Here is a 15879-nt window from a genome sequence, read left to right on the forward strand (position 1 = left end):
GTGTGCAGGGTGATAGGTACTTCATGATTCTCACTGATGACTACTCAAGAATGATGTGGGTCACATTCTTGAAAGACAAGTCTGAAGCCTTTGTGAATTTTAAAGCTTTCAGAGCATTAGTGGAGAAGGAAAGTGGTAAAAGGATCAAGTGTCTCAGAACTGATCAGGGAGGGGAATTCACTTCTGGTGAATTCAACAAGTACTGTGAAGAATTTGGCATCAAGAGGCAATTGTTTGCCCCTCGGACTCCATAGCAAAATGGCCTAGCAGAGAGGAATAATTGGACCGTGGTTGAAGCATCCAGAACCATGTTGATTCAAGGAAAAGTAGCTCACACCTTTTAGAGAGAAGCGGTAAGCACTGCAGTCTACACAATGAACCGGGTACTCATCAAGAAAGGTAAGGATAAAACTCCTTATGAGTATTGAACCGGTAAGACACCTGTGGTTAGCTACTTTAGGGTATTTGGTAGCAAATGTTACATCAAGAGGAGTGAAAATCAGGGCAAGTTTGAAGCTAAATGTGATGAGGGAATACTCCTAGGATATTCCACCAAGAGTAAAGCTCTCAAGTGTTTCAACAATAGGACTCAGATAATTATGGAAAGTATCAATGTGAGAGTTGATGAAACCTCTGAGAAACCAGAAGAAACAGGCAGTGAGCAAGATGTAAATGAACCGGTTGCAACCTTCTAGGAACCGGTTGTCAGTCAACCAAGTACCAGTAACAGTGTTCCTGAACTGGTGAATGTTGATACTGATGAAGATGAGGATGAAGAGGAAAAGTAAGAAGAACCAGTCAAGACTATTCCTCAGTATGTCAAGTTGAATCATGATCCTAAGCAAACCATAGGAGATAAGGATGCAGGAATCCTTACAAGAAGAAAGATCAGAGAAAACTCATGTTTGATCTCTGAATTTGAGCCTAAGTCATTCAAAGAGGCTCATAAAGATGAAGACTGGATCAAGGCAATGGAATAGGAACTTGACCAGATAGAGAAAAATGGTACATGGTCCTTGGTACCCAGACCAGACATAAAAATGTCATTGGCACCAAATGGGTGTTCAGAAACAAGCTGAATAAGGATGGCACAGTGATTAGGAACAAAGCCAGATTGGTGTGCAAAGGATATGCTCAAGAAGAAGGAGAAGACTATGGAGAAACCTTTGCTCCTGTAGCCAGATTGGAAGGAGTTTGTATGCTTCTTGCATATGCATCTTTTAAAGGATTCAAGGTATATCAAATGGATGTAAAATCTGCATTCCTAAATGGTGTACTTGAAGAGGAGGTGTATATAGAGCAACCAGATGGGTTTTCCCTATCTGAAGATAGTGATATGGTGTGTAGGCTACATAAAGACTTATATGGTCTAAAGGAGGCACCTAGAGCATGGTATGAACATCTAAATTCCCATCTTGTGAAGATTGGATTTGAGAGAACAAGTGAAGATAGCAATATCTACTTGAAATCTTAAGGAGATCAAATCCTGATCTGTGAAGTTTTTGTTGATGACATTATCTTTGGTGGAGATGACAAGATGAGTCATGAGTTTGTTGATGAGATGAAGGAAGAGTTTGAGATGTCACTCATAGGGGAGATTAAGTTCTTCATTGGACTGCAGATCCAGCAGATGAAAGATGGAATCTTTATCACTCAGTTCAATTATGTCAAAGAGGTATTGAAGACCTTTGGCATGGAAGATAGCAAACCGGTTGGTACACCGATGGTGACCGGTTGCAAATTATCAAAAGAGGATGATTCCGCGTTGGTTAATGAGAAGGAATACCGATCAATGATTGGTAAGTTGCATTATGTAGTGCATAGCAAACCAGATATTGCACATGCAGTTGGCATTACTACAAGGTTTTAGAAAAATCCAAGAAAATCCCACTTGGTTGCAGTCAAGCGGATTCTTAGGTATCTGAAGGGAACAGTTGACTATGGATTGTGGTACCCATATAGCAATGATTTCAACCTGAAAGTATTCACAAATGCTGATTGGGCAGGTAATGTGGATGATTGGAAAAGCACAACCGGTGGTAGATTCTTTCTTGGTGGTAGACTGGTCTCATAGATGAGTAAGAAGCATAGCGGTATCTCTTAGTCTACAGCAGAAGCGGAGTATGTTGCAGCTTTCATGAACTGTACTCAGACAATCTGGATGAAGCATGTATTAGATGGCTTCAAAATCCTTGTATCTGAACCGGTAAGTATATTCTGTGATAACACAAGTGCTATCCATATTTCAAAGAATCCGGTTTTACATTCTAGAACCAAGCATTTTGAGCTTAAGTATCATTTCTTGAGGGAAAAGGTTCAAAATAAAGAGATTGCACTGGAACATGTTTCCAGTAAGGAGTAGTTAGCAGACATATTCACCAAGCCTCTCCCAAAGACTACATTTGTGCATTTAAGAGGTGAATTGGGGGTACTGCCCCTTCAGGAGGTAAATTAAAAGTATTTGTTCCACATCAGTCAAGTATTGCATAGTCATATTTTTTTTAATTGATGTGTTGAAGGATGCTACTCCTCAGGGGGAGCAGCATAATGGAATAGGGATGTTTGTGCCTCCACTTTGGCATTGTTGTTAAAGGGGGAGAAAAAGTGTAGCGGGGAAGATATCTGCAGAAATTGGGGAGAAGATGAGTTTGCAGAAAGATATCTTTGTATATTGCCATCAATGCCAAAGGGGGAGATTGTTGGCATTATGTGAACCGGTATGAGGACATAATGATATTGTATGTTGTCATTGATGTCAATATGTGATATGAAGAGAGAACTGACATATGTGAGAATCGGTATATATGCCAAAGTAAAGCGGTATATTTGTTCAAGGTGAACCGGCATGTCAAGGTGAACTGACATGTAGTCATGGGAACCGGCACATGGAAGAATTGTATGACTACCGGCTGGTAGGTAGTTTCCACTTTAGGATTTCTGGTTGGAGTATCTTAAGCCTGTGTGACTCAATTGGTGATCTTTCTGTGATGAAGTTAGTATGATAACAAAGAATAGATAGTGTTGCCACATAAGCCTTGTGCGCGTGAAGGATCTTGCATAAAGAAGAGTGTTCCTATCTACCTTGGGAATGTGCGAAGTCTGTAAACGGTGATAACGTGTGATGGGTTATCAGCCACCATGAAATCAGTGGAAAATGAACGATGGAGAATGTCTTTAGATTGGATCAAGACTATTGCATTCAATACAGTATGATCAACGGTCAGGATTGAACCATTTGAATTCCTTAACCTAACAGGTCTAGGGTTTAGGGTTTATGCTACTGACCTGTCTGTTGTCCTATAAGGTCAATGTTGTGATTCTTTCAGAGTTTGTTGGCAAAATTTGTGTGTGTGTATCTAAGAGAAGAGATATGTGATTCTTGCCAGACCAGAGGAGAGAAGTCATATCTGCAGAGTGTAAGTGCAGAAGGTGAAGACGATCTTAAGCGGATCTGCATTGGCATTGAGTGCTATTATCAGGTCATTGATATACCTGTTGATCTTTAACTACTTCAATAGTTGTGAAATCCCCTAATAGGGTAGCCTTAACCAACTTGTTGAAAATCCTCTAACAGGGTAACTCAAAGCTATTGAGTTCATTGATATCCTTTAGCTATTGAGTTCTTGAAATCCTCTCACAAGGTACCCTTAACAGGGTTTAACCCTTAACCGAGTGATCCCTAACAAGATCGGTTCCTAACAGAACCTATTTTATTTGTCTTTAACTGAACAAGGCTCCTAACAGAGCAGACTTCCAAAGAGTTCAAAAACAAGCTTGTGGGTATTCATCCCCACCGTGGTTTTTCCCAGTTGGGTTTCCACGTGAAAAAATATGTATGTCATGTGTGATGTTATGATTATTTTCTGATTAAGTGGTGATGCGTGTTGATCTTGTTGTAATATGTACATCTTTGATGGTATATTGTCTGTTCATACATTAGAGTGAAATGGGAATGAAGAGTTAGATTATATGAGAAGATAAGTGTCAATCGGTCTTTGCTCATCTTAGTTACACTAGGTTTTGCCGGTTGAACTCTGTTGAAGGACCGGTGCTGCTATTTGTCTATCAGTGCATAAGTGTTAGTTGACAAACCGGTTTAAGGTTGAGTTTTTTCTTGTACTGATTCACGCCCCCTCTCAGTACCGGTTTGGTACTATTCATTCATCATTAAGTTATCAAAGGAAAGGGGATTATGGGTACTTCACCCTCAGTTTAAAAAAATATTAAGATAGTGAAAATTGAGCCCCCGGTGAATACAAATGTACAGACAAATATTGAGCTACCGGCTAATACATGATAGTTCCAATACTTAATATAAGTACAGATCCAATATCCAACAAGATGAGAGGGGGGGGTGAATCATACAAACTTAATCATCCATAAAAACATTAGATACAACCTCGGTAACATATATTAGTAATATAACCAAAACTGTTAAACATGCAAACTCAAAAGCATATGAATAATATAAACCTCATAACACCAGATTTAACGTGGAAACCCAAATAGGGAAAAACCACAGTGGGATTTCGGACCCACTAAGAAATATACTCTTCTAGAGTATGCTCAGTTAAAAGCAAATCTTGTTAAAGATTACAAACACATTGCTAGATGTGACCCGGTTAAGGGATTTCCCTCAGATCTGTTAGGATCTTCACTTTGTTAGAAGTGACCTTGTTAAAGGATTTCAAACACTCAATCAGAATGTCACCTTGCTATAGGGTTTACATATAAGACTGTTAAGTCCACTCGGTTAAGAGATTTTCTGTCACTTTCACAAAATAACAGTAATAAAAATCTATCTGTAACTTCACATCTAAAATGCTAAAGTAGATTTCTATTTGTTCAATACAATCTAGACATAGAACTAATCTTGTCTATCTGTTGGGCTTCTATACTCTGTTATTCTAACAGGTCTTCAAGCTTCTGTGCTCAGTAATCACTATGTAGCATCCCTGTACATACACTTGCCTGCATGCATTGTTTATCAATAGTTTCCTATTTATAAACAATTAGGTAACTGCTTAATCTCCTTGATCACATTTCCCATGATCAATCATAGCCATCAGATCTTCAATCTTGTCCAGGTTCAATGCATCTTTCGATCTGAAAATGTTTTACCCCACCTTGGAACTTGCATAATAGTCTTGGAACTTGTGCCAGGGTATTGCAGTTCAATCTGAGCTGTATATTTTCATGCCGACTTTCCATTGCCTTAGATTCGTTAACAAACTTCTTCCACGGCTCACCAATCATTTGATCTGCTCCAGCTCATCAGCTTCCTTCTTTAAATACCGCATGTAAACATTTAATGCATTCTGTTATAGCTCGGTTACAACTCGGTAACAACTTGGTGAATACTAAACTCCACTTGGTAGACATTCTGCCTTCATTAACCGATAGCGATAACCTTAGGGTTTACCGACTAGGTTCCTTAGGGTTTACCGACTAGGTTCTTTGCTTGATAACATAGTATAGTATTAACCTTTACAATTTACAACATATGTATGATGTTAAAACAATCTAAAACATCATGATCTCATCATTGTCTGACTCGGTAGTAGTTGCCCATTGAATACCTTATTCATCCCCTTATTCATCATATTCTTTCCTGTGTCTTTTACCGACATCTTTATAATCTTCATATCATGCTTCTCAAGATATGGCAACATCATACTAAATTAGAAAATCAATTTCTTGACATCAATGACAAAATAATAATATCAAGATAGTAAAACATCTTTAATCAGTTATATCCATAATCATCAACAACCTTCTCAATATCCTTAAGAAATGCCACCAACCTTTCATTGTCTGTTATAATGCAATCTTGCCAACAATACAGAGACTGAAGAAACTAACATTGTATAGTATACTAATATTGAGGACAATTTTCATCCAGATACAAATGTATAGGTTGAGGTTACTATTCCTACAGAGGAACCGGTAGTTACACAGACTGCACCAAGTGGCGAAGCCACCGGTGCAAGTGAGGAGGTTATAAAGGACAAAACTTCAGAGGAGAAAATAGGGGAATCCAGCAGGGTACTGGTTGTTGGCCCATCATTATTGTCAATTGACATTCCTCAAGTAGAAAAGAAAAAACATCACAGAGATGAGTCTCATTGAACTAATGGTGATGGCTTCTCAAAAATTGATGAAGGAGGGATCCACAGATAAAGGGTTTATAGATCAATCAATCACTGTTCTACACAGATTGGTCTCAGAGTGTAAGATTGAAAATGAAGCAAGCCCATCTGACAAACTTAAGGTAATCATTGAGCATATCTCGAAGGACTTTCAATCCTTACAACAAATATCAAACCGGCAAGCACTAGAAAGGTTTACTCAGGCTAAGAGAGCCACTTTTGATCAGGTAATTGAAACATATAAGAAAAAGATTGAGGAGAAGCTAATCCTAATAGAAAATTCTTTGAAACAATGTACAAATATATATAGGGTATTACAGCTAATGTAGATAAAAAGATAAAGGAGATTCAGGAGAAAATTGCAAGTATTGCTAACTCTTTTGATGGATTGATTTCATTGACTACATCAATTGATGGTCAAATTTTGATTTTGGAGAACCAAATTTATGCCCTTGAGAAGGAAAGAGACAAAATAATTAGAAGAGCCAGAAGTCTGAGAGGCTTGGTGAGTCCACGATTGGATTCACTCTGTGTACACAAGAAAGAATGCATGGATATGGTGGGAAAACCCACACTGACAGAGGTAAATGAGAAAGAATATTTTGCACATTTATTGAGTGGACTTGTATCTATTTTCGGCACATTCAAAACCAACTGGGATACTTATGTGGAGTTGCTGGAGAAGGCTTATCCAAAAATTTTGAAGTTGTTCAAGCTTTGGTAAGACATTTTTTGGGATATTCATTATACAGTTCTTATTCTTTGACATTCTTTTTAGAATTTTTAATGGAATTGATGTCAAAGGGTGATTAGTATAGATGTGAAAAAGAATAAAAAAATTATATACATTAGGGGGAGGTATGGAGTTATGGATTTTTGGAAATATGGAGTATTTTGCATATTCAGCTCAGGGGGAGCAGGGCAGGATGAAACCAACAAATGAAACCTTGACCATTTTTCACATGAGTATTGCCATCAATGCCAAAGGGGGACATTGTTGTAAATTAAAACTCTATTGGTTGGTTTCACTATGTTGTCATTGATGGCAACATGATTTTGTGTTCTAGCTTCATGTTTTGATTCTATGGTGTACCAATAGACACTTCACAGATTCTACACCAACACTGGCACCAGCAAGACAGAAGGATTTCTTTGGTCACTGGCAATGCAAGCTGACATGGTTTAGTAAAGGATATTGGTATTGAAGGCCGACATATCTTGGACCCAGCATCGACAATTGATTTTCATGTTTATACATTTATTTTATTTGGCCATGTAATTTGATATTGTATATATCTTTGTAAGCCAACATAAGGCATGAAAAGTTGTATAGGGTATATAGGTCAATTAAGATTAGACCATTTTTGTAATGTACATGGTGATGGATATGTGAATGTATTATGATACAAAATATATCAGAGAGATCATGTATGTGAGGAAATTATTGTAAGGGTTATTTCGGTAAAGAGTTTAGGGGTTCAGACCGAAACAGACAGAGCTTAAACCAGAACTGTATTCTGGTATAGAAGATGTCATCTTAAGTATTTCACACTTCTCTAGATTGTAGTCTGGAATTGTATGTAGTCAGTGAGGCTCCTATTGTGATTGAGCAGTGCGCTCTAGGTTGTAAGCCTTCCTGCAAGTAGGGGCCCCTCATATTTTGTAATATATCTTCATATGGCTAGTAGATTGATATTGTGGGTCACAAATCCCGCCATGGTTTTTCCTCTTTGAGGTTTTCCACATATAAATTTGTGTGTTATGATTCTCATTTATATGATTGGCTTGTTAGTTGCTTTACTTCTTTCAATTCTATTTATATCGATATACCGATTGGTGTATGCATGTTTTAATAAGGCTAAAACTTACTATTCTGGTATAACACTAATTCACCCCCCCCTCTCAGTGTTATTGGTTTCCAACAATATTGGGTTGTGTGGATTTGCAAACTTGTTGCAGATGCCAGATATCCATGTGAATCACGGTTTGTTGACCACATTGGTTGAGTGTTTCCATTATGAGCATAACACTTCTCATTTGCTAGTTGGAGAGATGATGATCACTCTTGAGGATATTTACAGGATATTAAGGATTCCTTTTGCTGGAGATAAGGTAGATTATGATTCAACTCCACGGTCGGGCATTGAGGCTCTTAGACGCATTTTCCATGATGATACTATCATTGATTGTGCTATCACTTGGGACAATTTGATGAGTAGGTATGGTATAGATTACCCTCTTGCTTGCATTTGGATGGCATGATTGGTTGTTTCATGATGTCTGACAGAGGAAATCAAAGATTCTTACATGGATGGGGTAGAATGCTAGAGAGATTGCTTACTCATCTAGTTATATTAGGGTGGGTTTCATGCTTACTCACATATATGTATCATGAGATGGATGAGATTACCTAGGGAGAGGGGAAGAACATGGCAGCAAGTTTCCTTGTTTTGCAGATATGGGCATGGGAGCATATCCTGGTTTGCAGACCTATTGTGGATGATTCCAGAGAGGCACAACAACCTATTGTATATCGGTATTCAATTTATGTCACACAGCCCCACCTGAGAAAGACTAATTTTTGGAGGAGGCAGTTAGATGACTTGATATCTATAGTATGGAGACCATATAGGGATCTAGAGTTGTGGGATGATTCGAGGGTATAACGGAGAGATGTGTATATGACTAGACCTCTCATCGGTAGATTGACTACTATTATTGAGCGGTTTGTAGTATCTAGGTTTTTAAGGTAGTATGGGAGACCACATAGTATATCCCAGGAGTTTACATCATATACTAGATATGGGGATGAGGAGAGATGAGGATGGGCACCTAGACTCTCATATACCTTAAGCATGCAAGATTTAGTAGGTTTACAGCCGCAGAGATGGGAGTACTTGGAGGATGTGGCAAACGTGGGGGTATTGCCCCAGTATAGAGATTGGTTTCAGAGACACCCCTTTCCTTGATCTATAGATCCTGGAGAGCATGCACCTCTTATAGATGAGGTTGAGGAGGATGCACCAGAATGGGTACTGGGACTAAGGCAAGTACAAGGTCAGAGAGATGATCCACCTAGGTGAAAAAGAGGTGATCCTGGTGCTAGTAGCAGTAGGTCACCAGCAGGACATCAACAACGACAAAGAGGGGAGTGTGGATCCTTAGGAGCTGTTGGGGGTGAGGCTGGTGGGACTAGGGCAGCAGAGGTTGGAGGTGAGGAGGAGAGAGTGGCTCCTCAACAGGTGAGACAATAGAGGGATGAGCAGGGAGGTGGAGAGGAGGAAGTGGGGAGAGACATGGTTTGATCTTTGAGGGTGAGGGTGATAGGTTTGCAAACACAGTTGATAATGGCATAGACACGGCTGGCAGAGTGAGACTGACAAATTGTTGAGATTAGAGCTAAGTGCGATCAATAGATCACAGAGATGAGAGCAGGGCAGGATGCTCTTTAGCGAGAGGTTTTGCATTAGATGAGTCGAGCAGCTTATTATGTTGCATCTTATAGTGTAGCAGTCCCAGTAGCGCAACACATTGTTTCATATTCTTAGTATATGACTCGATTTGAGGGAGCTAGGGCACCCAGACAGGACGTCGGTCAGCAGGCACCACCTCCTCCACCCAACGATGAGGGAGAGGCAGAGAGATAGATTTGTTATATCTCCTAGATTTTGTTATATATCCCATTTTTGTAGCCTATACGATTCTTGCTCCGATGAGACATTGCATTTGACAGTTGATATCATTTGTACTCTTAGACACTGAGATTATGACAAGATATATACGAGCTCTTGATTTGATTTCATAGTACTTGTGTTGATTGATTATGAGATGTCTTTCTAGATGCTTTATTCTATATGTATGCATATCTTTTCAGTATGGATGTATGTAATGGAGATAAATATGGATGCTATTTTTTTGTGTTAATTGTTTTCATATGCAAATAAATGATGAAAATGAGTAACTAGTAATGTAAATGTTTATTTTTCATGCAATAATATGAATGCAAATAAATATATAATAAAAATGTATGGATCTATATAAGATGCTCATGTATGCAGCTAACATCTCAATACACAAGTACTCAATCAAAGAAACAATGATGAAAAAGGGTACCACTTAGCTGAGAAACAACGATTGCTTCAGACTCTCATTCAAAAGATAAAGAGATCATTGTTATCATGCTGAAATCACCTAAATGCATAAAATTTAGAATGAATGCAACTTAAAATTAGTCACTAGATTTGGTATGCTTAATTTTCATCACTGAGCCTTTTACAAACACAGCTGGCAAAAAGAGTTCCTTCATTTTTATATGCAACTATTGATTATCTTGTCCACAATGACCCTTTTATCATTCATATCCTTGGATAGATTACGCATGCATCTGGGTTGCACATTAAATAAATTACCTCAAAAGACACAAATAAATGAATCTGACCTCCATGTAGCATACAAATAAGCGGAGTCAAGGTATGTGTGGTGATTTCAACTTGATGTGAAGGAACTTATCACAGACACCCAGCTTATTAGATGTTTCCAGGTCATCGAAATCACTCCTACAAGCAGAAAACAAGGAAAAGTATTATGCCCCCAATCCTTGCTCTTAGTCAAGATAGACTTCCTTGAGTTACTCGGAGGGAATAATAATCGAAAACCAATTTAAAAGACAACACACAAAGAAAATTTCAATCATATCTCAAACAGTTTAATGATTGTTTTCAGTAGTCGTGTTTTGTTTGTTTATCTAGTGATAAATCTCGATGGTAGATAGGTGACTAAATCAGAGTGGATGACCTGGCACTACTGATAGAAAGATAACTTGGTTAAACTGCTTAGGACATTTAGATTGATTAGTCAATTACCTTAAGACTAGGACATTGATTGGTTTCAAGCCATAAGGGTTCTAAAAGGACCAGGATGTCACATAAGTGACTAAAAGATATATACAAGCTAAAGCAAAGATGCAAGAAAGCGGGAATGAAAATGGGAAATGCCAAATTTTCATTGATAGATGGAGCACTTTAAGTACAAGAGGCACCTGTTTACCAGGTTTTCACCTTCTTGGCAAAGATCTCTTTCTTCTTCTTTTTTAACTACCAAGGTACATGTTTACTGGGTTTTCACCAGGGCATTTGATTTTTTTCACATATTTCTTTTTTCTTTTTTTTAAGGACTTTATAGCTATATAGGTTGCTAGAGCGAAGAATACTAAGTCAAGAATTTCTTCAAGTGGATGGTGTTGATCGGTTCATGGAGTTATTCTCCTTCCGATGTTGAGAGTTGAGAAGCACCAGAGCCAAAGACTACAGTAACAATGTAGGGACCCAACCAATTGGGTTCAAACTTCCCTTTGTTGTCTCAAAACTATTGATTTTTAGGATTCTCTCTCAAAACAAGGTCACCAACCTGAAATTCTCTTTGTCGAACTTTCTTGTTATAACCTCTAGACATTCTATTTTGGTAAGCTCTCAGATGATCAAACGCCACTTGCTGACATTCATCCAACAACTCGAGCTCTTGCAATCTAGATATTTTGTAGTCTTCATCAGCAATAAGACCTTGTAAATAAACTCTCAAAGAAGGTATTTCCACCTTAATAGGCAAGATTGCTTCGGATCCATACACCAAAGAAAAAGGTGTAGCCCCTGTAGGTGTCTGATACTTGTTCTATAAGCCCATAGTGTAGGATTGAGCTGCAAATGCTAATCCTTTCCAGATTTGTTTACCATTATGTGCAAGATAGGAAATAGATTTTTGTTAGATGCTTCAGCTTATCCATTACCTTGAGGGTAGTATATGGATGACCAGTGCTGTTTAATTTTGAAATTTTCATAGAGCTCATCTATATATATTTTTTAAGTGTCCTCCATTGTCAGTCACAATTGAAGAAGGTATTGCATACCTGCAAATGATATAGTTAAGGATGAACATTTCCACTTGTTTACCAGTTGTTTTGATTAGCAGAACTGCTTAAACCGACTTAGTGAAGTACTCAGTGGTAGTTATGATAAACTTGTGTCCATTAGATGATGTAGGATAGATTTAGCCAATGAGGTCAAACACCCATTGTTGAAAAGGCCAATGTGTGAGAAAAGGTATTAGATCTCTTGCAGGAGCATGTATGATATTCCCATGTAGCTAACACTTCTCACAAGTTTTAGCAAATTTTATAACATCTTTTTCCATATCTGGCTAGTAGTAGCCAGCCCTTAGCAGTTTTCGAGCCAGAGTAAGACCGTTTTGATGAGATCCACAAATACCTTCATGGACTTCAAATAACGCGCGTTGGGATTCTTCAAGTTCTAGACACCTAAACAAACTACTATCTAAACCTCGCCTATATAGATCGATAGTGATGATGACATACCATGAAGCATTTTGAATAAGGTCTCTTTTCTCATTATGGGTAAGGTTATTTGAAATAATTTGATCATGCAAGTAAGAGTAAATGTGACTATAGCGAGATGAGTCTTGTCTAATAATAGAATAGACCATCTAGGACTTAGGGGAATCATAAGCAGGATAATGTAACTCTCCCACCAGGAATTCATAGCAGAACACAGATTCTTGTAGTTGTGGTATAGATGCCAAGGTAGCCATAGCATCTATTGCTTTGCTTGTTGATCTAGGAATCTGCTGAAATGATACAAAGGTAAAGTATTTCTTGAGGTCATCAACCATTATTTTATAGGGCATAATTTTTTCATCCCAAGTCTGATATATATCATTGATCTGATTGATAATCAGCTGAGAGTCTCCATAGATGTATAACTCAACAACCTTCCATTCGATAGCTAGCTTGATTCCATTTACCAAGGCTTCATATTCTGCAATATTGTTGGTACAAGGAAAGAGAATCTTGTATGCCTTTTGGATTGAATATCTCTAAGGAGTGATAAAAAGCATTCTAGTACCAAAACCTTGTTCAGTGAAAGATTCATCAAAGAACATTTTTCAGGATCGTTGAGTAAGGTGCATGATGGATTCATCTAGAAATTCTATGTGCAAAGGTTGATTGTCTTCAAGTGGAGCATCAGCAAGTTGATTTGCAATGACCTGTCCTTTGATAGTTTTGTGTTCTATATATTCAATGTCAAATTCTATGAGTAACATGACCCATTTAGCCAATCTCCCTGTAAGCGTTTCTTTGCTTAGAAGGTATTTGAGTGGATCAATCTTAGCCACCAGTTTGATAGAATGTGCTAGCATGTAGTGTCTTAATTTCTGTGATGCAAAGACCAATGCCAAACAAGATTTCTCAATAATAGTATAGTTTATCTCATAGGACACTAAGGTCCTGCTAATATAGTATATATCTCTTTCTCTTTTCTTCTCATCCTATTGTGCCAAACGTGCCCCCAGTGATGTATCAGTACTTGATATGTAGAGAATTAAGGACTTGCCTTGAATTGGTGGCATCAATATAGGTGGATTAGAAATATATTCCTTGATCTGCTTCTAGGTGATGTTCACAATCTTTATCCCAGTTGTATGTAACTCCTTTGTGTAATGCCTTTGTCAATGGTTGAGCTTTATCTGCTAGCTGGGAAATGAAGCGTCTTATTGATTGGAGCCACCCTTGTAAACTTCTCATTTGACTGACATTATTTGGAGGTGGCATTTTCATTATAGCTTTGACTTTTTTTGGATCCACTTCAATTCTTTTTGTTGAAACAATGTATCCTAGGAGTTTACTAGATGCAACTCCAAATGCACATTTCTTAGGATTTAGTCTGAGTTTGAATTTTTTCATCCTATCTAATATTGGACTTAGTTCTGATAGATGTGTTGATCTTTTGATATATTTGACTAGAGTATCATCGACATAGTCCTCCATGTTTTTGTTCATCATGTCATGAAAAATTGTTGTTATAGCTCTTTGATAAGTAGTGCTTGCATTCTTTAAGTCGAAGGGCATTACATTCCAGCAGAACATTCCCCATGCACAGGTGAATGATGTTTTCTCTTGATCCTCAGGTGCAATTTTGATCTGATTGTATCCAGAAAAACCATCCATTAAAGAGTACATTTCATAACCAGAAATCATGTCCACTATCATATCTATGTTGGGCAGTGGAAAATCATCTTTTGGACAAGATTTGTTTAAATATCTGAAATCTATGCAAACACGTATTGATTTGTCAAGTTTGGAAACAGGTACAATATTAGATATCCACTCGGCATAATCAATTGCTCTGATGAATCCATCTTTTAGTAAATTTTCTAGCTCAGCTTTAACAAGTAATGCAACATGAGGATGCATTTTTCGGAGTTTTTGCTTAACAGGTTTAACTACGGGAGTGATAGAAAGATGATTTATTATGAGGTCAGGATCCAGACTCAGCATATCAGCATATGTCCATGCAAAATTGATCTTCTTTTTCATGAAGAAATCAACAAATTATTTCAATTCTTCGGTTGACAAGGATTGAGCTACATGTATGGTGTGTTGAGCTTCTTTTGTTTCAATGTTTACTAACTATGTAGGTTCAATTAGCACTGATAATAGCTCTTGAAAGTGATTAAGCAAAATGTCAAGTATCTCACCTTTAGGCACCTCAGAGAGGTTTTCACTATTAGGTACGTCCTTTATTTTTACTATTTTTTATTCTGACACCGCCACAGTGTGGTTTTTGCCATCAGAACTCTTATTTTTATTTTTATTTTATTTTTAAGACTAAGATAATTGACATCTATTGTTGTCATGTTCTCACTTTGTTCACTGGTGGAAGAACCCATTTGTTCAACTGCATTAAGATAACAGGCTAATGTATACATTGGCAAAGGTAGGTATATTCAAAGGTTGATCTTGGAGAGTACAGTCAATAAGATCAGGATGTACTTGGGATAAAGATTTAATAGGTTCAAGGGAATTCGTAGTATTGTCATCACAACCTCGGACCAACAAGTTGATTTCTAGAAGACTGCCTTGAATAAGTGTCTCGAGACCAAGAAGAGTTAGAAGATGATTATCAAAGTTTACGTTAGTATTTAGGGAACCTAACCCAATAGACCTACCACTAGCACCACCTCTACTTCAAACTGGACTACATATTGTGGTTCGACAGTAACAGGTTCAGCAGATAGAGTTTTGACATTCATGACGAAGTAGTCATAGTTTGGTGTCAAATAGGTAATGTCATAAATAGATCTTATTTCAGAGTGATCAGATTTAGAAGATGAAGCCTCTGACTCTTCTTCAAGTGTCTTAGTAAAAGCATATATAGTATCAATATCTACATCTTTCATGCTGGAAGTTCCTTCGTGATTTGGTTCAATGATCACTTGTAGTTGACATACCTGTTGACATAACCTTGATAACTATGTTAGTCTCTGTCATCTTTTCCATTCAGCTTCCTCTGGACTAATGGCTGGCCCTACTTCTGTAGCCTCCAATTCTTCATTTATAGTCCCATACCTGATTTTCTCTATCTCATTAGAGGGAGATATAGTAGGTGAATAATTTTCTTGTGCTCTTCCTTCTTTCAGTTGTTGTTCATAGTCTTCTTGTCTTTTTAGTCTGGTTTCCTCTATTTCCTTTTGCAGATTCAAGCACACTATCTCTTGTGCTTCATCTATGATATCACTAGGTTATTCAGGAGTTTCTTTAGTACATGCATCTGATAAAGGTTTGGGACCCCATTCATACTCATTCGAGTCAGTTTTTGAATCATCTATTTGCATTCTTCTTGTATATGTGACTGAAATGTTCAGTGGTGCAAACAATTAT

This window comes from Cryptomeria japonica, chromosome 3, assembly GCF_030272615.1.
Source record: "Cryptomeria japonica chromosome 3, Sugi_1.0, whole genome shotgun sequence".
In the NCBI taxonomy this organism is placed as follows: Eukaryota; Viridiplantae; Streptophyta; class Pinopsida; order Cupressales; family Cupressaceae; genus Cryptomeria; species Cryptomeria japonica.